Below are 25,803 nucleotides of genomic sequence, written 5' to 3'. Positions count from 1 at the left end.
AATTTCTTAACCGATTTAGAAAAGCCGTAATAACAATTAAATGGATTCTAGTAAAATGACAGCTAAATAATGAATCGGGCTTCAAGTTTCTCTCATAAAGTAACATCAATTTCGAGATAGATGAAGCCCTAAGCTAACTTGTCAAGACCTCTTTGAAGAAAATATATTTGATGAACAAATTATGATATATTTCTTGAGAAAAATGACACTTTTGTAGTAAATGAGAAGTCGCATCTGCGACTAAATTAATGACGTGTGACGATAGATTTTGCAGATTTTTTTAATGAAACGGCTTAAGTTTTATTATATGTTCTAGAAACTGTATAATATAAACATAATTCATCATCCTTCTTGCGTTATCCCCGCATTTGCCACGGCTCATGGGAGCAATTCCAAGTTTTTGCGTAGGCACTAGTTTTACGAAAGCGACTGCCATCTGACCTTCCAACCCGAAGGGTAACTAGACCTTATTGGAAGTAGTCTAAATAAAAACATAACTATATAAACATAATCAAACTAAAAAAAATGTCCAGTCAAGCTATGAAATATAGATACAGACTAAGTGCTAAAAATATATATCAACCTTAACGTATGTAAAAGCAATTAAATAGTCGTGTATACAAAACTTTTAGCACTTTGGGAATCTATATTTGAATACCCTGACTGTACTCAAGAACTGTCTAATTAAAGACTTGGTAATAATATATTTTTCATCACATCCGCACTTTAAATGTGCAATTGCACGCAGGCGGAGCGTGAGTTATAGAAAAATCGTTCTCTCAAGGGAATAATGAAATTTCTTGTACCGTACTTAACTTTTTTACATATATTTACATATTTTTTACATTGCGAGTGTGATGAAAAACATTGTATGTTACTCGGGGAGTATGAATATTACTAACTCGAGTCTTTATATCGCTTCGGCAAGCCGTCGCGATTTAACTTACTCTCGTTAGTAATATTCTTTTATATACCGATTCAACCCACAGCGGCCCCGTTTGATTGAAATCAGTCGTGGGACGTCAGGCCGTCATCTCCAACATCTCCTGAGGATTCCTATTACGAAACACGTGTCGAGTTTTGTATTATTGTTGGATGCTATAATTATTTTCTTAATAATTATCTGAGCTGGACGGATAAAATAATTTATGTTTACATAATTATAGTATAATAGTAGTGGGACTACTTAAAAAAAATACAAATTATAATATTATCTATGAGAGAATAATTTAATTTTTAAAAAAGGTAAACTAATAATTTGTACATTTATGTGTAGTTGCAACATTTTATCGGTTATCAAATCAAATACAAAACCAAGTGTGTCGCTTAACTTCAAAACTGGGTAAATCCATTCTGCTATAAGGTTGATTATCTTTCAGATCATATTTTTTTTTTAATATATTTAACCTTAAAGCAGAATGGATTTACCCAGGTTTGAAGTTAAGCGACACAAGTGGATCTGTCACTGAGCGACCTGTTAAATAACCTTCTTATTGGGTCGAGTGATGTTTTCATTTACCGTCAAGTGTTTACATTTATTTAATTAAATACCTATCTAAAGATACAAGCTATAATACTCATTTACTAACATGTATTGTTTTATTTTCGCGGTACGTAAGCAAAGTAACAATTATTATAATCTAATTTCACATTCAAATAAAGTTCTGCAAAAACTAAGCCACTCAAAAAGTCAATTACCAACTTCGTATCAAAACCAGGTTAAAAGTATGACAAATTTCTAAATCGGAATCGGTTTTCACAGATGAGATGAGACCCTCGAGCGTTATCAGACGTCGGGATCGACCATTCGCCGGTGACAATCTATGGCACGTAAGTAAATGAAGTTTGCTTAAAGTTCACACCTGATTTTATACGTCTGGAAGGTTGGTGAAAAACTATCGGTTAAGATAGATACCTACTCGATTTTGATTAAGATTTTTTTTATAATCGGCAGCAGAATAGCCGCCTGATGGGAAACAGTCATGACAGCCCATGGATATTAGCAACATCAGGGGAGCCACTTATGCGTTGTCGAACTTAGAGAACTTTAAATGAGTGAGAACTTTAAAAAAAATAAAAATTATTTAGAATGAGTTTGAGAACTTTAAAAAAGTGTCCCAAGGATTTTTCCCATTCCGTTACCATTTTTTCATACATTTTGTATGGCGGTAACGGAATGGAAGGTATGAAAAATGTATAGAAATCTTGGGACATTTTTTCTCTTATCAGGATCGAAAGAGCTCGCGATTCGAAGTTTCTTTACTGGTTCGTTAAGGCAAGGGTCGCCATGTAATATTAGTGGATATTACGGGTGTCTGGAGCGGAGCAGAATGAGAGTGCAACGAATTCAGTTGGAATAATCCCATTTATTCAATAATAGATGCCTATATATACATATGATTTTATCGCTGATACAAGCAATATGCATTTATGTTACAGTAAACCAAAGTGTTACTGTTAAACAATGAAAGTGGTTAATTACCACATTACATGAGTAAGAATCGCGTAAAAAAGAATACCCATGTTACAAAAAAAGTGGGGTGAACAACTTTGAAAAAAATGGCCCAAATACCTACTTTATGAAAAACCCCTTATCATAGTGCAAGGGAAAGTCGTTTCATATCTTGCAAGTTCTGAACAATAGTACATTACATCAGAGGCCGGGAAAATGAGGATTTCCGGCCAAGTGGGTATATACGGCCGAGCGAGCGTGCGAGCGAGGCCGGATAAGGATACGAGGCCGGGAATCCGTTTTCACGCCGAGGCATTTTAGGTATACATGTATAGTGCTTTTCTCAAACATACAATGAAATAAAAAAAAATGATCTGAAGGACAATATTTTATTTATTAAGTGACAAAATACAAATACACTCAAACGTCAAGTGTGACAAGTATCCAGGTCACACAAAAATTAAAAAAAAAGTGACATGACAGTACTGACAGCTTACTTAAAAAAGTTACTTTGCAGGCCTAGGCCTAAAAAGTAATATGAAATCCCTTTACAGTCCTCTCGAGTTGTTGCGCCCAAAAAGCGATACTTCCCAGCCCATTTTAAGGAACGTAAAGACAATATTTCATTGCATGTTTGAGAAAAAATGCTTTTAATTGTTCCTTCAAAAAGAGTACTTCAAAAATTTTTGATTTAGGCAGAAGTTGTATTTGTGAAGTTGATTTAAGAATAAGTAAATCAAAAATTTTACCAAAGGTAAACTACTAGTAGTTACCTAACTATTAGGTACCTAGTTAAAACATGACACGCTTGGCCCCTATACAAATATTATATAAACTCACAAGCTTTTGCCCGCGGCTTCGCTCGCGTTAGAAAGAGACAAAAAGTAGCCTATGTCACTCTACATCCCTTCAACTATCTCCACTTAAAAAATCACGTCAATTCGTCGCTCCGTTTTGCCGTGAAAGACGGACAAACAAACAGACACACACACTTTCCAATTTGTTACATTACTTAGTTTGGATTTCTTAATATAGTTCTGTGATCCAAACAGAATCTAAAGACTCCTTATCTCAAAACACTTGGATGAGCACGAAACTAGTAAATAAAAACAAAAGCGTATCGGGTAAAAACGACGTGAACTTAAGTCGGTATTATTAAATTTTCCACATCAATTGGTTCTCAGTGGAGTCTAGAATTTAAATTTACAAGTCACGTACGGTGCGCTTCTTATGGTTCCGTAGGAGGAGGATGATAAACGGAACCCTATCATTTTTCTTTAAGTTTTAGAGAACAATCTAGCCGTAATAATAAGTATGTAAGTTAAGACTTTAAATGAATAAAGAGAGAGAGAGAGAAAGAGAAAGTTTAAAATGAAAGTTAAATATGAAAATCAAAATAGTCACAGTTAAATAAAATATTTCCTTTTTATGTTAAAACAATGGTGCTTTTTAACCCCCGACGCAAAAACGACGGGGTGTTATAAGTTTGACGTGTCTGTCTGTCTGTCTGTCCGTCTGTCCGTCTGTCCGTCCGTCCGTCCGTCCGTTCGTCCGTCCATCCGTCCGTCCGTCCGTCCGTCCGTCCGTCCGTCCGTCCGTCCGTCCGTCCGTCCATCCGTCCGTCCGTCCGTCCGTCCGTCCGTCCGTCCGTCCGTCCGTCCGTCCGTCCGTCCGTCCGTCCGTCCGTCCGTCCGTCCGTCCGTCCGTCCGTCCGTCCGTCCGACTGTCTGTCTGTCTGTCTGTCTGTCTGTCTGTGTGTGTGTGTCTGTCTGTGGCATCGTAGCTCTCGAACGGATGAACCGATTTTGATTTAGTTTTTTTTGTCTGAAAGCTGAGTTAGTCGGGAGTGTTCTTAGCCATGTTTCATGAAAATCGGTCCACTATGTCGCGGTCGCGGGTTTTTTCAAAATTTTAATTTTGTGGTTAGGTTATTTACGCACTAGTGTGAGAAGTGGTTCAACATAAACTTAAAAGGGCCATATGTACCTACTGAAAAACGTCGTACGATACAAGTGCGGGAAAGAGGATTTTCGAAACGAGTGGCGATTAGCGTTGAATTACGAATTTCCTTTTTGAAATGATAGGTGTCCCAAATTTTTTGATAATCTATCTGACGGACTAAATAGTTTTTTTTAGTCGTCTCACGTATTGGAAATCCCACGCACGCTGCACGCCTAATATGAGTGCACGCTCATAATGGGCGTGTAGCGTGCATGTCAAACTATTGAAGCTCGTACAAGTGTCCTGAGTCGACGCATAGGTGGACGCACGCTCGCTCGCCCCGCTGCACGCCACGCCGAACGCTACGCTTCGAGCGTCCACTCAGGCCTAATACTAACGGCCCAGCCACGACATTGGTCTAAGCGCGGCAGCGGCGAGCGACAGCCATACGTGCGAATGAAAAGTCCCATCGCTGTGTCTCGCTTCAATGTATGGCCGCCGCTCGCCGCTGTCGCGCTTAGACCAATGTCGTGGCTGAGCCGTAAGTCGCGAATCGAACTCGAACTTCACCAGTTTTTTTAGAAATCGACTTTTAATGTCTGCAGCAGCTGCGTCCAATATATTTGCATTTTCCGAACATTAGTCCGCAGTTGGCACGGGAGGTCCAATAAAGGTTATATATCGAGGAAATAATGCGATTTATTGAAAAATTCACCTATTCGTAGTTCCGATAAATGAAAGATTCATATAGTTCATTTTCTAGAAAATGTTTTAAATTTATTTTGACGATAAATTCACCGGTGTAGGAAATATTATGATGGAATGTTGACTTTCATATGTATATGAATATGGTGGATGTTTAAGATTTATATTAATGTATATGACCACTACGATCGTTTCTTAGAGAAATTAATTGTATTTGATCTAAAGAACCTTCCCTCAAAGTTAACGGAATTCAATAAAAACAGGGTGTATAGTATGGATCTTCTTTAAGATTGTTTGTTCATCTAATTATGTTGTTTGTCAATAAAACAATTTGAGACTTTCCAACTAAGGGTCCTTAGACTTGAGTAATAAGGATTTATTTATATGGAATGCCGAAACTTCCTCATTATTGTAGCGACCCGATATACAGGCTGGCGTTATCCCGGCATTTGCCACGGCTCAAGCTAGGAACACACTACGCGGACGTCCGTCGTGACGGCTCATGGTCGACGGACGCGGACGTGGCCTTGAGCCGTGCACACTGATAGGTCGCGGTCGCGGTCGTTTTACGACGGACGTCTAATCCCAAGATTGGGGTCCGCTTTGACAATCCCAGGCATAGGCACTAGTTTTACGAAATCAATTGCCATCCTGACCTCCCAACCCGAACGGTAACTAGACCTTATTGGAATTAGTCCGGTTTCCTCACGATGTTTTCCTTCACCGAAAAGCGACTGGCAAATATCAAATGACATTTCGTCGTACATAAATTCCGAAAAACTCATTGGTGTGAGCCGGGGTTCGAACCCGCGACCTCCGGAACGAAAGTCGCACGTATTTACCGCTAGGCTACCAGAGCTACAGGCTGTATTTTTGATATTACCTCATATTTAAAGGTTTATTAGTATCCTCCTCCGTGGAACTTGTACACTCCTTTTTTGTGTACTTAACACACAAGTATCTAATGGGTTTCTATAGGTGAATTGGGCGTCTATAGGTGACGGTGACCGCTTTTTATCAGGCGGACCGTGTGCTTCTTTGCCACCGACGTAGTATAAAATAAGCCCTACTAACATATTTTCATAATAATATGATTTAATTACAAATAATACTTTTATTTTTTTATACAAAATAATTCAGCACGTAATGAAAATTATATTTTTGTTAGCTGACTTGACGTACGAATTGTCAATTGTGTCGCTTAACTTCAAACTCGGGTAAATCCATTCTGCTTTAAGGTTGCTTAAATATAAAAATATATATAATCCGAAAAAGAATCAACTTTATAGCAGAATGGATTTACCCCAGTATGAAGTTAAGCGACACAATTAGTTTCGCGTCTTCGAGATGGAAAATACTTAGGAGCACGCAATACATTGCTGCCCAATATAAAAAAAAATGTTTTTTATCACGCTGAAACGTCTGCAAGCGATATTTCATATTTTTAACTTAAAGGAGAAATGGAAAAATTCACACCTACGGCAGGATTCGAACCTGCGACCTCTGGCTTTGCCGGAGCCAGCCTCGCTCCCAACTGCGCCACGGAGGCCTGCTGAATCTGTGCGAATTTATCCATGCCTTCGACGTCGACTTGATTACCACATAATATTGTCATAGTAACGTCATATTTAATAAATTACTTACAATTAAAGATTCAAAGAGATTCAAAGAACTTTAAAAAAACATAATTTTATATAAGCGTTTACTTACAAGTCAATGTCAAAGGTATAATGACCAGCTGAAAGTTAAAAATTATGATTTCCAACTTCGTTCATTATGAATAATACGATCCATTTCATCATAGGACTTAACTTTTACATCTCTCAAATACTTTCAAGATTTTTACTGTCTGAAGTTTAAAATTAATTAATATACAGGGTGTAAAAGTTGAGTCTAGTCAGGCGATAATTACGTAATAATTGATATTAAGAAACTTCCACTTTACATCGAAAGAGCGTTACTCAATGAGTGAAATATATTAATATCATCATCCTCTTGCGTTATCCCGGCATTTGCCACGGCCCATGGGAGCCTGGGGTCCGCTTTGACAACTATCCCAAGATTTGGCGTAGGCACTAGTTTTACGAAAGCGACTGCCATCTGACCTTCCAACCCGAAGGGTAACTAGACCTTATAGTGGAGTAAAAGTAAGGTACCCTGGACATAATTCAATAACTCGTCCTTTTTGATATTTTATTGGGTATTATTATTAAGCATCAAATAGTAATTATGTACATAGATAAAAAAAAAGACGATCGTATTCATATCTTATAAAAATCATGAGATAAAGTACATTATCCCACTTTTCGCTAACAGCAAAATAGTTAACCGAAAACTTTGTTAGATTAACTTTGTGGTGCACTCAGATGCGATCAGTTATTAGCGATATTACACAGAAAATAAATCTGATTGTGTACTTTTTTTTACCGTTTTCATTTAATGTGAATATCTAGGTAGGTAAAAATGGTGACCATGATATATATATCAATTTGCATTGTATTAAGTATATATAGACATTTAACACCGATCTTAAACATATATTTTTAACGCTTAAATAAACATGAATTTCTCAGTAGGTATAAATTGTAACTGAGATTTTTTTGCTTAAGACCAGGTTTTTGTGTACTATAATCATGATTTTATCAAAATTAATACTGTGAAGGTCGCGCTTAAGAAACTGTAAATGTCAGTAATTTAAAAGGGTGCAAAGTTGTCGTAGAGCGGCTGTCGCGGGGCGGGGGAGCGCGCGGGGCGCGGGCCTGGGAGAGCGCGCCGCGCACCGGCCGCGTCACCGCGGCGGATCGGTTAATAGGTTAGGGACGTAAGGTACCGGCCACACCAGAGCGTCGCGTGTCTCGGGGCGCGCAACGGACGTCCGCGCCACGCCACCTGAGTGTAATTCAAAAATCGGCTCCTCAGTACATTTTGTATAGGAAGGACGTAAGACGCGCCCCAGGCGGCGTGGCGGCGGCGTGGCGCGCGCCGCGCCGCCTGGGGGCGCGTCTTACGTCTAAAATAAACACAACGGACGTGGCGTGGCGCGGGCGTGGCGAGGACGAGGCGCGGACGGGGCGCGGACGCAATCTAAATTACACACAAGAGGTGAAAACACGGCTCGATGCGTCATTATACAGGCTGATTTCGTTGCGGAAACGTCTTCCTCGTCCGATGATGAAGATGCGTTTGCCTTGCTGCAAATTCTCAATATGCAGAGGCACAGGAGATATTGGGTTCACCCTATGCGAAAATTATCCGAACATTACAGATATTTCGAAACCATGGAAAAGTTGCATGAATATCCGGATCTTTTTCGTACAGTTTATAAAATGTCAAATAAAAATGCAAATAATAAACCTTTGAATTCAGATTTCTTATCCCTCATGCCTGTTTGCCCCACCCAACCATACCCAGGCTGGCCCCGACTCCAAAAATAATTGATTTGTTTATAATTTGGATGTTTAGATTATTGCAATACGATAAGAAATCTGAATTCAAAGGTTTATTATTTTTTGCGTTTTAGTTTCTCCGTGTTTTGTAACGCGCTTATTTTTGAAGGCGGTTTTATATTAAAGAAAAATGTATTTATTTATTGATTTTAGTGGTTCCTATTGATATTATATACGTACAGTAGTGAAAGAATTATCCTTTAACTCCTAACCATTGAGGAGTTGACCTTCCATCATCAGCTCAGCGACATTAAAATTTTTACCATCAATCGTAAATATTGGTGTACCTATTAAAAATACACTAAAAACATTACATGTGCCTATAACATTTGAAGAGTTCCCTCGATTTCTCCAAGATCCCATCATCAGACCCCGACTTGGTGCCAATAGGACCATCTCGGGGTTATACCCGTTCGATTAAAAAAAATAATTTGAAAATCGGTCCACGATTCTCGGAGATATCGAGTAACATACATACAAAAAAACCGGCCAAGAGCGTGTCGGTCCACGCTCAGTGTAGGGTTCCGTAGTTTTCCGTATTTTTCTCAAAACAATTTTCCTAGAAAGTCTTTATAAAGTTCTACTTTTTTGATCTTTTTTCATATTTTTTTAAACATAAGGTTCAAAATATAGAGGGGGGGGGGGGACGCACTTTTTTTCCTTTAGGAGCGATTATTTTCGAAAATATTAATATGATCAAAAACCGGCCAAGAGCGTGTCGGGCCACGCTCAGTGTAGGGTTCCGTAGTTTTCAGTATTTTTCTCAAAAACTACTGAACCTATCAAGTTCAAAACAATTTTCCTAGAAAGTCTTTATAAAGTTCTACTTTTTTGATCTTTTTTCATATTTTTTTAAACATAAGGTTCAAAAAATAGAGGGGGGGGGGACGCACTTTTTTTCCTTTAGGAGCGATTATTTTCGAAAATATTAATATGATCAAAAACCGGCCAAGAGCGTGTCGGGCCACGCTCAGTGTAGGGTTCCGTAGTTTTCAGTATTTTTCTCAAAAACTACTGAACCTATCAAGTTCAAAACAATTTTTCTAGAAAGTCTTTATAAAGTTCTACTTTTGTGATTTTTTTCATATTTTTTAAACATATGGTTCAAAAGTTAGACGCACTTTTTTTTCTTTAGGAGCGATTATTTCCGAAAATATTAATATTATCAAAAAACGATCTCAGTAAACCCTTATTCATTTTTAAATACCTATCCAACAATATATCACATGTTGGGGTTAGAATGAAAAAAAATATCAGCCCCCACTTTACATGTAGGGGGGGTACCCTAATAAAACATTTTTTTCCATTTTTTATTTTTGCACTTTGTTGGCGTGATTGATATACATATTGGTACCAAATTTCAGCTTTCTAGTGCTAACGGTTACTGAGATTATCCGCGGACGGACGGACGGACGGACGGACAGACAGACATGGCGAAACTATAAGGGTTCCTAGTTGACTACGGAACCCTAAAAACGATCTTAGTAAAAGTAAACCCTTATTCATTTTTAAATACCTATCCAACAATATATCATACGTTGGGGTTGGAATGAAAAAAAAAATCAGCCCCCACTTTACCCTAATAAAACATTTTTTTCCATTTTTTATTTTTGCACTTTGTTGGCGTGATTGATACATTGGTACCAAATTTCAGCTTTCTAGTGCTTACGGTTACTGAGATTATCCGCGGACGGACGGACAGACAGACAGACAGGGGGAAACTATAAGGATTCCTAGTTGACTACGGAACCCTAAAAAACATTCAGTCGAATTGAGAACCTCCTACTTTTTTTGAAGTCGGTTAAAAAAACAACCTTTATTGCCGGCCGGCAAACGGCTAACCGATTGAAACAGAAACATAAATGAAAAGAGAGGGCGAACAGCGACACCTGCGTGTCGGCGATTTCAAAGGTAAGCGCACGTGCACCCGATCTCGCTACCTACGCCCAGGTGCGGGCGCGGCTTTCGACCTTCGCGCTGTGCAATATAATTTAATGTCGGCTGCTCGTGTGCGGTCTGTTTGTTTTATAGAGTGGCGGCATTTTCAACATCAAAGGGTGAGCCTATTTTGTGCAAAATTCTGTTATATCAATAACTTCTCACGTCACTAGATTATCGACTTTGAATGTCGAGTATATTTATAGTATCATCACTTTGTTTCAGTGTACGAATTTCGTATGCGTTAAAAATCATTGTTCTAGCTTCATAAACCAGGGAGGAAATAATGGAGAGCGTTTATATGTCTTGTTTTGCCTTAATTCAATATCATCACATATTTTTGTTGCTGATAAAATAATACATCCTATATATCAAGGCCTTGTAGCTCGGCGAAAGAATCGTGATCGCGGAGTGCGCCGGCACTGATTATAATTATTTTGTCCAGTTATTATAATAACCTATACAAAAAGTACCGATAGAATAGGTATTCTAATCTATATCTGCATAGAACTATTTAAAACAAACCACAAAAGTTCATAGTTGATCGTTATTGGTACAGTCAGCAACTCAGCTGTGAATACAGATAAAGTGCCAAATATATGTATACACACACCTTAATGTACCAAGTACCAACACTTGTACAAGAAATAAAATACTCTATACATATTTTTGGCACTTTGTCTTGCCAGCTGTGTTGTTGACTGTACACGATCTAAAAAGGAGCCGAACGGTTATTATTCGTAATTACGCGGTGACTTGCGTAGTCGGCGGCCGCGCGATACATAGTGCTGTCTCTGTTCAGGCCCCGTAGCCGAATGCCATTTCTCCGACGCGAAACGAAAACGAAACGCAGTCTGGCTCTGTCGCGCCAATACGCAAGAGCGATAGAGATAGATATCCACTAGCGTTTCGTTTCGTGAGCGTTTGTGCCATTCGGCTACGCACCCTGTTCTCACTACCACGAATTTGAAGAACAATATTGCTGTCTCTCTCAATCTTTAGGCGTCATTCATATATTACGTCATACTAAATGTGACAATCCATGTTAAAGGATTAAGAGGGCTTTCGTGTTAAAAATAGTGAAATCGCAACCGAGCGCTCGATCATACCGTGTGTGGTATCAAATTAAAGGGCTTTGCGAGTAGTTTATAAATATAATATATCACATTATAGGACTTTTTCTACTTGGTCTAACAAAATATGAGAAAATGTCCAAAACTGGTAATAATTGTACTGGTGAAGGCTCGTTTTCAAAAAATTGGCAAAAATCAATAATAGCAATTTATAATCACTAAGGCATAACAGCAATTTAAGCAAACGTTGCAGATTAATTTAGTACAAAACTTACTTCGATGTGATGTAGATTTTCAAAGAAATTGTCACTTAATTTTAGGTAATTTCTGAAAAAAATTGAATTCGCCTTAGGCTAGTTTACTCTTTTTCAAAAACTTAAAATAAAAATCTAGTCTGAAATGATTGTGGTACAGGATATACGAATTATAAATTTACCCGTTTTAATATTCAAAATTGTCCACATTTTACAAATAAGATCGACTGATTCAGCTCTATACGTGCGTTTTTCTAAACATGCATTAGAGAAAAATTCATAATTAATTTAGTGAGTTAGTTTTCAAAAATCCAGTCTTATAAAAATCAAGATAATAAGATGCTCTAACTGGAACTTGAATTAAATAAATCTATTGGATAACGGAAAGTGTAGTATTTCACCGACTAAAACTATCAATTTTACATTATTTTGACGTTTTTTTTTTAAAGCAGCCTTAAAAAAGCGTGACATTGGGGGGCCCAAATAGTAGTCCATAAACCACGTCTTTGACCAACGTGAGTGATATCTCTGTCACTCTTTACGTCTTTACTAACAGAAATTTAAATAACAATAGTGCTATCTCTGTCACTCTTTACTAACAGAAATTTAAATAACAAAAATGCTATCTCTGTCACTCTTTACTACCAGGAACTTAAATTATTATAGTGCTATCTCTATTCTCTGTCACTCTTTACTATCAGGAACTTAAATTGTTATAGTGCTATCTCTGTCACTCTTTACTACCAGGACCTTAAATTATTATAGTGCTATCTCTGTCACTCTTTACTGTGTGCGGGAAGTGCACATACCACGAGTTTGACTAACATGAGTGCTATCTCTATCACTCTTTACTACCAGGAACTTTAATTATGATAGTGCTATCTCTGTCACTCTTTACTACCAGGAACATAAATTTTATTATTACAGTGCTATCTCTGTCACTCTTTACTACCAGGAACTTAAATGATTATAGTGCTATCTCTGTCACTCTTTAGGTACTGTGTGCGGGAAGTGCACATACTACGAGTTTGACTAACATGAGTGCTATCTCTGTCACTCTTTACTACCAGGAACTTAAATGATTATAGTGCTATCTCTGTCACTCTTTACTTCTAGGAACTTAAATATTTTTTTCGGTTTCGGTTTTGGTCTTGGTTTCGGTGTCGGTTTTGGTGTAGGTTTCGGTGTCGGTTTCGGGTTCGATTTCGGTTTTCGTTTCCATTCCCGTTTCGGTTTTCGTTTTCGTTTTCAGTTTTGTTTTTGTTTAAACTAACAGAACTAAAACTAAAACCAAAACCAAAACCAAACCAGAAACGGGAAACCGAACACGGGAAACCGGATATCGGATACCGTATATCGGATACTGGTTACCGGTTACTGTCTACCGTTTACCGGATACCGGTTACCGTCTACCGGTCACCGTTTACCGGATACCGGTTAACGGTCATTGGTTACTGGTTACCGGTTACCGGTCACCGAATACCGGAGACCTGTCACCGGTCACCGGTTAACGGTTACCGGATACCGGTTACCGGATACCGGTTACCGGTTACCGGTTACCGGTTACCGGATACCGGTTACCGGTTACCGGTTACCGGATACCGGTTACCGGATACCGGTTACCGGATACCGGATACCGGATACAGGATACAGGATACCGGATACCGGTTACCGGTTACCGGTTACCGGGTACCAGATACCAGAAACCAGGTTTTGATTTCTGGTTTCTCATGTTACAACGTGTATAGATTAGTCGATACCAAGTCGGACACTTCCGATTAGGCGATTTCGGCTCGCATTGTTACGCAGCATTCGAGTGTTGAGTTTCTCACACATGAGGCCCACTAATAAAATTTGTACCACTCATATTATTGATTTGACTCTCGCAACACAAACACCTCATGCCCACACAAATACACACAAAATAAAATCATTCACAAACTTCAAATCATTCAAAAACTCAACAGTCACACGCGCTCCTCGCGGTCCTCTAAGAACTCCCTCGCGAGAGTCGACACTTCAAAATGAAGCGACATCGCATCGGCTCATCGTCCAGAAATCCGAAAAGATCCACCGATAAATTTGTACCGGAAAGACCTCACCGCGACAATGTCACATTACCCAAATTACTTCAAAAATCCTCTGAAAGTGAAACAGTTCATTAGGTTTACCGTAAGAGTGAGTGAGACAGACACGCACTGTGCTTCAAATTTGTCTCGCCAAAATACGTTACACACGACTCGAAAGAATACAGTCTTAAGCGCCGCAAGCTTTCATACATATTACGTTGTTGTGATCCAAGCATCTCGTCAAGCTCGATAGGTACTATTATTGAGCTAACGACTTGACCAGTTTAACGTGACCTATCGGACTAATTGATTTGTATGACTTTTGTCACTTGTAATAAGGGAGCTCTCTTATACTGGACGGTGAAATATTTGTTATCGAAGCGTTTTGAAAACGCGGCGCCCTTGATATCACCGAGCGAAACACGTGTTGACGACTCGCCGCCCGTTCCCGCTACTACTATACTAGCTATACCTACTCTGTGCACGACCTTATTCTGCAGGTAATAACGTTCATATTAAAGCGCAAGTAAGAAAAATATCAATTAAGTAATGAATCTTACATATTTGTTGTTTAATTGATTTCGTATAGTACTAAGAATATATTAACGGCAAAATTTACCATCTTTCAATTTAGTTAGGTATTTTTCCTTTCCTAAAATTATCAATATTTAAGATTTTGAACAAGCGCCAAAAGTATTGGTATAAGTTTTAATAATTTATCAACACACGTAATATTATATTCATAATAAATTGCAGGATTACGGTTAACAATATTTTCTAGTGAAATACGCCTGAAAATGTGTAACTTACTAAACCTTCTTTATAAATGATAGTTCTGTATGAATTATTTATAAAAATTAGATGTTTTTATATGAAATGCAGGTGTCACAACATAATACAAGCACTTTTTCCGGATTACATTTAATACTTTAGTTATAAAATCAAAAAATATTCAAAGTTCGTTTTTATTTTTTTTTAAATTGAATCAGAACCCTAATTTGATTAATAATTTGTATTTTAACTATCACTAATGATACTTTATACGACAGAAAAAGAAAATTACGGTTATCGAATTATGTCCAGGTCAAGCTATTTTTCCTGGTCTATTATTGGAATTAGTCCGGTTTCCTCACGATGTTTTCCTTCACCGAATAGCAACTGGCAAATATCAAATGACATTTCGTACATAAGTTCCGAAAAACTCATTGGTGCGAGCCGGGGTTCGAACCCGCGACCTCCGGAACCAAAGTCGCATGCACTTACCGCTAATCTACCAGCGCTTTGTTCACGCACTTACCGCTAGGCTACCAACGCTTTACTTAGTGAAATTATATTAATAACTTTTTGAAATAAAATTAGTAATCTTAAAAATATTAACTTTAAGATACGGAGCTATTTGATTTTCACACAGTTTTCCGTGATCCTGATGCGTGTAACTGAGTCAAAATATCGACAAAAAATCAAAACGATAGTCACGGGTCACGGGCTATATCCCAGTAAATAAGTTTAATCTCTCTGCTTGGCCTTAATGTTGACTGGTAGAGAATGCCTTTCGGTATTAAGTCCACCATCTGTACTATAATATTTCTTTTGTGCAATAATATACTACTAATATGGCTTACTGTTACTGTTATATACAAGATGCTCGCGAGGAACCCGCATAACTTGAACCACGCGTTTCTGAGGCCAAAAGAAAGAAAAAATGATACGAATTCGAAATTTTTTCGCGAAAAAAATAAAATTTTTTTTGTTTTTTTTTTTTTACTTTTTTGGACGTATAAAGACATAAAAAGTTTTGGACATAAAAAGTAATTTTTATCCATAAATTTGGCAATTAAAATGAGTTTCTTAATTTATTTTTCTAAAAACCAAATTTTCTCAAACATGCAATGAAATATTGTCTTTACGTTCCTTAAAATGGGCTGGGAAGTATCGCTTTTTGGGCGCAACAACTCGAGAGGACTGTAAAGGGATTTCATATTATTTTTTAGGCCTAGGCCTGCAAAGTAACTTTTTTTTATAAAATATATTGTCCTTTAGAGCATTTTTTTTTTATTTCATTGTATGTTTGAGAAAAGCACTATACATGCCTCGGCGTGAAAACGGATTCCCGGCCTCGTATCCCTATCCGGCCTCGCTCGCACGCTCGCTCGGCCGTATATACCCACTTGGCCGGAAATCCTCATTTTCCCGGCCTCTGATGTAATGTACTATTTTTGGAAGTTTTTCTTGTCACATTTTGACATCTATCAATGACGACTGTGAGACTATGCTTCACAATTGCGCATTAGCGCCGTTAAGAAGACCTTCTCTACTGAGTAACAATACGGAAATGTTTTTTTTAATTGGCAATAACTCTGAAACTAGACGAAATCTAGAAAAGTTTATATGACATTTTAGTCTTAAAATGTGACCAAGAATATGCCGTTAAAGTTATATGGGTTCCTCGCGAGCACCTTGTATATTATGATACTACCAAATAAGTGAGTATGACTATGAGTACTAATATTATATTTGCTCTGCCTGAAACAATGTTTTTTTTTAAATAAAGTTTAAATAGTTGTATGTATTAATTATATAATAAGTTTATTAAGTATATATGTATAATATTTTTATTTATGTATTTTATCACTATTTTGTATTGTACTTCAGCTGTTTTCGATTAATTCTAATCTGTTATTTTTCATTCTCTTTGCACCATTTTTACTTGTCTCTGTTTGGCCCGATGGTTGACTGGTAGAGAATGCCATTAGGCATTAAGTCCGCCATTTGTACATTTTTTTTTTATTTATGTGCAATAAAGTTTAAATAAATAAATAAATAAATAAACCTGATGGTGATGACGAGTATGTATGTCAAATAAATAAATACCTATTAAAATGTACTCAATTGTAGCTGCAATTTTTTTTATACCACGTCGGTGGCAAACAGGTATACGGCCCGCCTGATGGATAGCGGTCACCGTAACCTATGGACGCCTGCAACTCAAGGGGTCTCACATGCGCGTTGCCGACCCATTAGAAACTTGTACACTCCTATTTTGAAGAACCCCATACTGTAGTTCATCGGGAATACCTCGACAGGGAGCTCATTGTGTGACGAAGTGTTGTGTCAAAGGTGTTCAACATATGTTATTAAGACTTCATTACCATCCCGTTTTGGCGCACAATGCCTGCCTTTTCCAGGGGTAATTTGCTATGGCTTAATGACATAATTCTGTTCTAAAGCCTTTTAGATTAGCATAATTATAGGGGTATGTGTTCTGCCTTTGAATTTATAATGTTGGGCTATACAGTGTGTAATACTAATACGGGCGAATCTCTTCTAGTTTAGTATGTCATATAATAATTTTAAAAACACGTGTTTTAATGATTCTCATTATGCAACAGCCACATAACCAAATATTAGTATGTTATTTCTATAACCATCTGTTTACTTATTTAATATTTAGTGGACAATTAAACAATATACCAATGGCGGACTTAAAGCATTCTCTACCAGTCAACCAAAGGGAAAACCAGAAATTCGCGAATGTGAATAGGTTTACGTTTGGCAACTAATCCTTGGAGTTGGCGAAGACACTAATTTTTACCAAATAGGCCCTGATCGTATTTTCTTTAAAAGTCTCGTATTTTCTTTAAAATATTATACTAGTATATGGGAATATTATAAATGGGCAAGTGTGTGTCTGTTTGTTTGTCCGTCTTTCACGGCTAAACGGAGCTACGAATTGACGTGATATTTTAAGTGGAGTTAGTTGAAGGTATGGACAGTGACATGGCTACTTTTTGTGTCTTCCTAATCCCCACTTCCTTAAAATGTATAGTGGAAGTTTGTATGAAGTATTCCGCAATTTTCGAATTAAACGGGCGAAGTCGCGGGTAAAAGGTAGTAACTAAATATATTCTAAATTAAGCTACATATAAAGTAGCAATATTTTAGCACAATTTTATTATTTTAAAGGTTGAGGATCATAATGTGAGATGAATTGATTAAAATAACACCTGGATTTAGCCAGTATCTGATGAGTTACAATGGAAATTAAAGACATTTTGACTACAAGGTTTGTTTACATTGTTCACAAATTCTATTGACGGCGACTTTAGTACAGTAACTCAAAGCCTACATTCCAAAGCTGTGTTCAACCGAAAATGTCTTTGAAACGCAAGACCTTAGGACCTTCAAGTAGAATTTCGGTCACCGACATTTACTTTCACCCTTACGATAAATTCAAATATACTTTAATATAACCTAACCACAAAATTTTAATTTTGAAAAAAAAAAAAAACCCCGACATAGTAGACCGATTTTCATCAAACATGGCTAAGACAACTCCCGACTAACTCAGCTTTCAAACAAAAAATAAACTAAATCTAAATCGGTTCATCCGTTCAAGAGCTATGACAGACACACCCACATAGAATCTAATTAGTTCTAATTAGTCTCAGACATAGGTTAAATTTAAAAAAAAACAAATTAATGCTCATTGTTAATGTAATAGTAGGTCATACCGGGTGGGGCCTGTAACAAAAGCAAAAAAATTAAACTGTAGGCTGTACTCCTTACACAGACCAACATTTGTTCAGCGACTTTTAAAAATAACTTGTATTTTGTTATTTATCACCCTTGAAAGTTTTTCCTAAGAGGTAATGTATTGCGAATTCTGTTAAGTCTAAAGTGTGACTGACAACGTCAATGACAACAATAATGGCGTCCATTGAAGCTAATATTTATTTTGTATGAAAAATAAGAAAATTAAAGGCTTCATAATTTTTAAAAGTCGCTGAAGAAATGTTGGTCAGTTTAAGGAGTACAGCCTACAGTTTAATTTTTTGCTTTTGTTACAGGCCCCACCTTGTATAATGTACAGTTTTAATAGCTATTTATAATCTCTTCCCAGATCTCGTATTAAAACTTTTGAAATTAAGTTTTGACAATTTGGGCCATATTATTAACTTAAGGTGGCTCGCCTAGGTTACCCGAAGCTCAGGCTGCGTTAGATGGCGTTAATCTGCAAATTACCAGTCTTATTTTTTTTGTGGAGTCGTACAGGCATTTATATACTTTCAATTATGCTTCGCGAACATTTAATATTAAAATTGACGTATTACAACAAACATTCAACTTCTCATTGTAACGTTAATCCCCTTAATGTAAATAAATTTACTATTTTACACTATTTTTAAATACCACTCACACATACAAACAGTGTTTTAGGAATACAAAAACACTGTTTGTATGTGTGAGTGGTATTTAAAAATAGTGTAAAATAGTAAATTTATTTACATTAAGGGGATTAACGTTACAATGAGAAGTTGAATGTTTGTTGTAATACGTCAATTTTAATATTAAATGTTCGCGAAGCATAATTGAAAGTATATAAATGCCTGTACGACTAGACAGACTAGTCGATAATTTCACGCGGCGACAGCTTGTTTAAATAGCCTTGCGGTAAATACGTGCCATCGCATGATTTGCATGGAAGTACTGGGTTCGAATCCAGGACTTTTTCTCTTTTTTTTTTTTTAATACTACGTCGGTGGCAAACAAGCATACGGTCCGCCTGATGGAAAGCGGTCACCGTAACCTATGGACGCCTGCAACTCGAAGAGTGTCGCTTGCGCGTTGCCGCCCCATTAGAAACTTGTACACTCCCCTTTGCTGCGTATGCACAGCAAAAAGGAGTGTACAAGTTCAAAGGAGGGTTTGGGTTGCCGACGACTCAAAGGACAATAGACGGAACAAATTAGTTCCGTAAGTCCTCCCGTCGTCAGCACCCCGCACCCTCGTTGAGCTCTGGCAGCCTTACTCACCGGCAGGAACACAACACTATGTGACACTATTTTTTGTTCGTCGAACTCAGAATTTCTAACATAATTATCCTAATCTGATATTTAAAAAAAGATCCAAAAAGTATAGATAAATTTTAGTTTCTAAACTACGATCCGAATGATTTTTTTTTCTAATTGTTTATTTTTGATGGAGCAAGGGTATTCAAATCGCTTTTGAAATCTTAAATTAGTAAATGAAAATGCAATAGTTAACTGAGTAACGTAATGCTTTAAAAACTCAAGTGGACGTTTTTTATCTAAGGAGTGATTTCGATAAAATATTATATTTAGCGAGGGTATTAAAAGTTGTGTTTTATATCTCAACTTAATAAATAGAAAATCAAAATGACAATAAAAAAATCAATATGTTCTCTAAGACAAAATTGATACCTTCGGCTCTCCATTCTTGCTCAGTCAATAAAAAAAACGAAATTTATATCCAAAAAAATACAAAAAGTTTATATACTTAATCCTGGGAATCGAACGCACCTTCACGGCGTGACAGACGATTGTTCCCCAACGACGCCATTACATACGCTGTTACTGACGAAATTGGGCTATTCATATATAATTATTTAAATATAAATAATAATGTCAAATCCATACTAATATTACAAATGGGAAAGGGTGTGTGTCTGTTTGTTTGTCCGTCTTTCACGGCAAAACCGGAGCGACGAATTGACGTGATTATTTAAGGGGATTTAGTTGAAGGGATGGAGAGTGACATAGGCTACTTTTTGTCTCTTTCTTACGCGAGCGAAGCCGCGGTCAAAAGCTAGTTTATTATAAATGGGAAAAGCTGGTTACTCTATAATCTGAAGTGGAAGAATTCGTTGTTTCACCAACGATAATTTGTGTTTGTTTGTTTGTCCGTCTTTCACGGCCAAACGGAGCGACGGATTGACATGTTTTTTAAGTGGAGATAGTTGAAGGGATGGAGAGTGACATATGCTACTTTTGTCTCTTTCTAACGCAAGCGAAGCCGCGGGCTAAAGCTAGTACAGCACGGGAAGCATGGTCGCGCGATAGACGATAAAATATCAGGCCGTCCCTGTCGCACTATTAGTAAGTGCGATTATAGGGACGGCCAGATGTTTTATCATTTATCGCGCAACCATAATTGCCTGCCTGGACCAGATTATATTGATGATAATTATTATTTGTAACCATTTAGTTAATATTGTCTTCAGTTACCGCGATAGTTACTCATGAAATAAAAACTATTAAAACGGATTAAATCGTGTATAATGAATTTACAATTTATCCCGACGTTTCGAACACTACAGCGTTCGTGGTCTCTGAGCTCAGCGGGTGACTGAGGAAAAATTACAATGTGCAAAAGCTACCCACATACCTACATACATATTCATATATATAACTATTTAGTTGTTAAAGAAAAACATTCACACAACAATAACATAGGTCAACTAGCTCAGTAAATGTAAGGAAGTCAGCACATTACTAATACTAATACTATGCCACACTATGACCTATGTACCTGACCTGACGTGTAATATTTTATTTTATCAACAAAGGCATAATAAAGATTGTAATGTATTTTTGTATGAAAATAAAAAATAGGAAAGAAATATAGTAAGAGTCTTTTTAGGGTTCCGTAGTCAACTAGGAACCCTTATAGTTTCGCCATGTCTGTCTGTCCGTCCGTCCGTCCGTCCGTCCGTCCGTCCGTCCGTCCGTCCGCGGATAATCTCAGTAACCGTTAGCACCAGAAAGCTGAAATTTGGTACCAATATGTATATCAATCACGCCAACAAAGTGCAAAAATAAAAAATGGAAAAAATGTTTTATTAGGGTACCCCCCCTACATGTAAAGTGGGGGCTGATATTTTTTTTCATTCCAACCCCAACGTGTGATATATTGTTGGATAGGTATTTAAAAATGAATAAGGGTTTACTAAGATCGTTTTTTGATAATATTAATATTTTCGGAGATAATCGCTCCTAAAGGAAAAAAAAGGTGCGTCCCCCCTCTAACTTTTGAACCATATGTTTAAAAAATATGAAAAAAATCACAAAAGTAGAACTTTATAAAGACTTTCTAGGAAAATTGTTTTGAACTTGATAGGTTCAGTAGTTTTTGAGAAAAATACGGAAAACTACGGAACCCTACACTGAGCGTGGCCCGACACGCTCTTGGCCGGTTTTTTAATAGAATATTTATTTTATTAAAAAATAAAAATAAAACTTAATAAATCCAAAAAAAGTTCAAATTATTAAAAAAGAGCCCGGAATCGAACTCGAGATCTCCTGTTTCATAGTCAATGCATTTGACCGAGACGCCATTTCGATTTACACTAGCAGTGTCGAAATACACGATATGTATCTTTATTGACAAAATGCGTCATTATTTCTGAGTCTGCTTGAGTTAAGTAAACCAATATCTTTAAATAATTACTTGTCAAGAGCCAAGTGTCACTGATGACAATGTCAACTAAAAATGCGCGAAATATGACGGCTCTGTGTCTGTACACAAAATTTGGCACACACATTTTCGTAAAATTAATAAAAAATTCACATGGATTTGTCCATGATTTCTGTATGAAACAATGTATTTCGTTCAATACTGCGACGATGGATAATGTATAGTAGATGTATGCGCATATTTTTATTTAGTTGTAGTGTGCGGTGACTAAATAAATGGTAGATGTTTTTTGTATGGAAAGCGAGCCACCTTAATTTGTGTTAAAATTGACATAATATTTATATTAAATAATTAATCTAATATGTATAGACATGTCGTATAATTTGTATGTTTATGAGATTTTTGACGATGACAGCTTTGTGTTACCGTTATTTATATTGAAACAAAAACAAATACGAAAATTCATGTAAATGGGAAAAGTACACAAAAATAATATAAGGTTCAAAGGAAATGTTTCAACAGGAAAATCATGCTTCTAAATTCCTATTTATATACAGTGTGTAAGCCTTATACGAGCAGTTCCCGTAAACTTTGTACATAGCCACGTAAGAAAATTTTAATTGATCCTATTTTGTTACTAACATTTAGTGATATAAGTTGACTTTCTTAATGTATGTACAGGAAACTTTGGTGTAGAAACTCTAGGTCCATGGGGCCCCAGCGCGAACAAGTTGTTCACAGAAATCGCGAAGCGTCTGGTTGAGGTAACTGGTGACCGAAGAGCTGGCGACTTCCTCGCACAACGTATCAGCATTGCGATACAGCGAGGAAATGTCGCCAGTATCCTTGGTACAATGCCTCAAGGACCTATTTTAGACATTAGCTAGCTTTTAAGTTTAGTCTTAGTTTCTTATATAATTATGTACATGATAGTTGTTAGAATTAAGAAAATATAGATACTAGAGAACCTTAATGACCAAATAAAACTCAATAAAATTTCAATTCCTGAAATAAACCATGATAACAAGAAAGGAATAATAAAAACAAATTCAACTTTTTGCACAAACTTACCGAGAACTGATGATTCGGGCGATAAATTCAACCAGGCATAGAATTTCTCAATGTGGCCAAGAATTAAGATGATACAGGAGGGGTCAACTCTCCATCCTAACGCTCTCGACTATATCCTCCCTGGTTTTATAATATATTGTATAACTAGTTTTATTTATAGTGTATGAACCTGCCTTCGACATCTATATTATTTGTGGTCATGGTTCGTTAATATTTCTTGTATGTACTAGCTTCTGTGACTGTAATTTTTCCTCAGTCACCCGTTGACCACGAACTCTGTAAAGTGTTCGAAACGTTTCATTATACGCGATTTAATTCGTTTCCCATAGTTTTATTTAATGAGTAACTATCGCGATAACCGAAGACAATATTTTTGGAATATTGAACAATAAAATATTGATGAAATAAAAGTATGGAAACGGATTATATCGCGTATAATGAATTTACAATAAAAGTGATCCCGACGTTTCGAACACTTTACAGCGGTCGTCAACGGGTGGTGACTGGTGACTGAGGAAAAATGTGCAATAACTACCCACATACAAGAAATAGTAATGAACCATAAATTATATAGATTTTTAAGGCTGGTTCACACCACTGTTAATAAATCTAGTTATACAATATTCAAGCCCATGAAGAAGATGTCACAATTCCTGAGGTCTGTGAAATGTCAAATACCTCTACTACTTTACTAAACACTGTTAATAAATTCGCCCTTATTAAATTTACACACTGTATGTTTGAGTATTTCAAATCTCCGTGACACGTTTACGATGGAAAAAAACCTTCGGTATTTTATAGAGCATTGTATTCCTTCAAAACATCAAAGGAAACGATTTGATCCTCTTATCTTTGCAAAAGAAAAAAAAATATTTCTTTTAACTTTAATTTTCAGTTTTTCGTAGAAATACTCGTTTGAATAAATTGACAATATATTGGGCGTCATGACGGATAGGATGTAAATACGAGGGCTATTCCGAAAGTTTTTAGCTTCTCCGGTTGTATTTATGCGATTTGTATTTTTTTTCTTATACTGATCTGAGGGATTTTGCATTATTGACTAAGGTGATATAGATTTGGGTTTAGAAAGAGATTAGTTTATTTTTATATTTGTATAGAGCGCGTCGACGCCTAACTAACGCGAACATTTTATGATCAAATTCATCAGGCTCTTTAGTACTGTGATTTAACATTATTTTTTTATTTCAAGATTTATTGTATTTATAGGTGGTACTATCCAATTGAGTATCTTTACTATAACTTATTTACGTATAATTGCGCTTGATTACGTTAACAGTGCTGCGTGCGCAGCCGAATGGCACAAACGCTCACGAAACGAAACGCTCGTAGAGTCGTAGATATCTATCTCTGTCGCTCTTGCGTACTGGCGTGACGGAGCCAGACTACCTTTCGCGGCGTTTCGTTTTCGTTTTACGTCCTAGAAATTCCATTCGGCTATGGGGCCTGATGTTTACAAATAAGTACATCAAATAAACCCTACCGGCATGTATGGAAAATAGCAGAAAGACACAACTGATCAATCCCGCGGCATGCAAGCATGTTGTACAACTATTTCTATACCAAATACGATAAACTATAAAAAAAAAACTATTTTTTCTAAGAAGTCAAAAATTCCATACAAAACAACTTTTGGTAAAAAATATAATAAATTAATTATTTGCAATAGTCTCATAATTTCTTTTGGATAAGATCTCTTTTGAAATATCCCACAGAATACATAGTACATATATTCAAATCGCATGAGTATCTAAGCCTGAGCAGCTAACAACTTTCGGAACGACCCTCTCGCACAGTCAGTCAACTAAGTTTTTAGTTTTTTTTATCATGGCAATATTTACCTACTGTTCTCATAGTAAATATTACAAAAGTGACTCAATTTGCCATACAACAACAACTGTTTGTACAACTTTGGTGGGCAGCGCGGCAGGATCGGACTTAGCGCGTCTCAAAGCTGCAACGAGTCCTGAATCCGGAGCGTGGCTCCACGCTTTACCTTCCCCTCAGCTAGGCACCATGCTGGATAACGATTCTTTGAGAATAGCGGTGGCCTTGCGGTTGGGTTGTAAGGTGTGTGAGCCGCACCGGTGCATTTGTGGCGTCATTGTCGAGGAGGATGGTCACCATGGGCTTAGTTGCCAAAGGTGCGCAGGGCGTTTTTCTAGGCATCACACGATTAATGACGTGGTTCGCCGGGCTTTGGTGGCAGCCAACATTCCTTGCGTGTTAGAACCTCCAGGGTTATCTCGCACGGACGGCAAGAGGCCAGACGGACTCACGTTGGTTCCGTGGCAGAAGGGTCAGTGCCTATTGTGGGACGCCACGTGTGTGAGTACTTTTGCTCCGTCCCACCTTGGCCTCACAATTAAGTCTGCTGGGTCAGCTGCAGAGTTTGCAGCTAGACTCAAGCACGCAAAGTACAGCGCCCTGGAAGCAATGTACAAATTTGTGCCACTTGCTGTGGAGACGGCGGGACCCTGGGGAACTGAGGCTAAAGCCTTTGTTAGGGAACTTGGTCGCCGACTTAGGGATAGGGGCTGCGATCCGCGTTCCGGGTCGTATCTGGTGCAGGGGATTTCATTGGCTATACAGCGTGGAAATGCTACTAGTGTGATGGGAACC

The 25,803-nt window shown here is 37.3% G+C and overlaps 1 protein-coding gene across 1 annotated transcript in view; it reads right to left on the bottom strand.

Moving 5' to 3' along the window:
• LOC125226097 (cardioacceleratory peptide receptor-like) overlaps positions 1–25,803 on the bottom strand; it is a 143,279-nt gene that overhangs the window by 56,916 nt on the left and 60,560 nt on the right. The window lies entirely within an intron of this gene.

Source organism: Leguminivora glycinivorella, chromosome 5, assembly GCF_023078275.1.
Source record: "Leguminivora glycinivorella isolate SPB_JAAS2020 chromosome 5, LegGlyc_1.1, whole genome shotgun sequence".
NCBI classification, from domain to species: Eukaryota; Metazoa; Arthropoda; class Insecta; order Lepidoptera; family Tortricidae; genus Leguminivora; species Leguminivora glycinivorella.
Note: the sequence above shows the minus strand (reverse complement) of the source record. Positions and strands in the feature narration are given on the sequence as shown.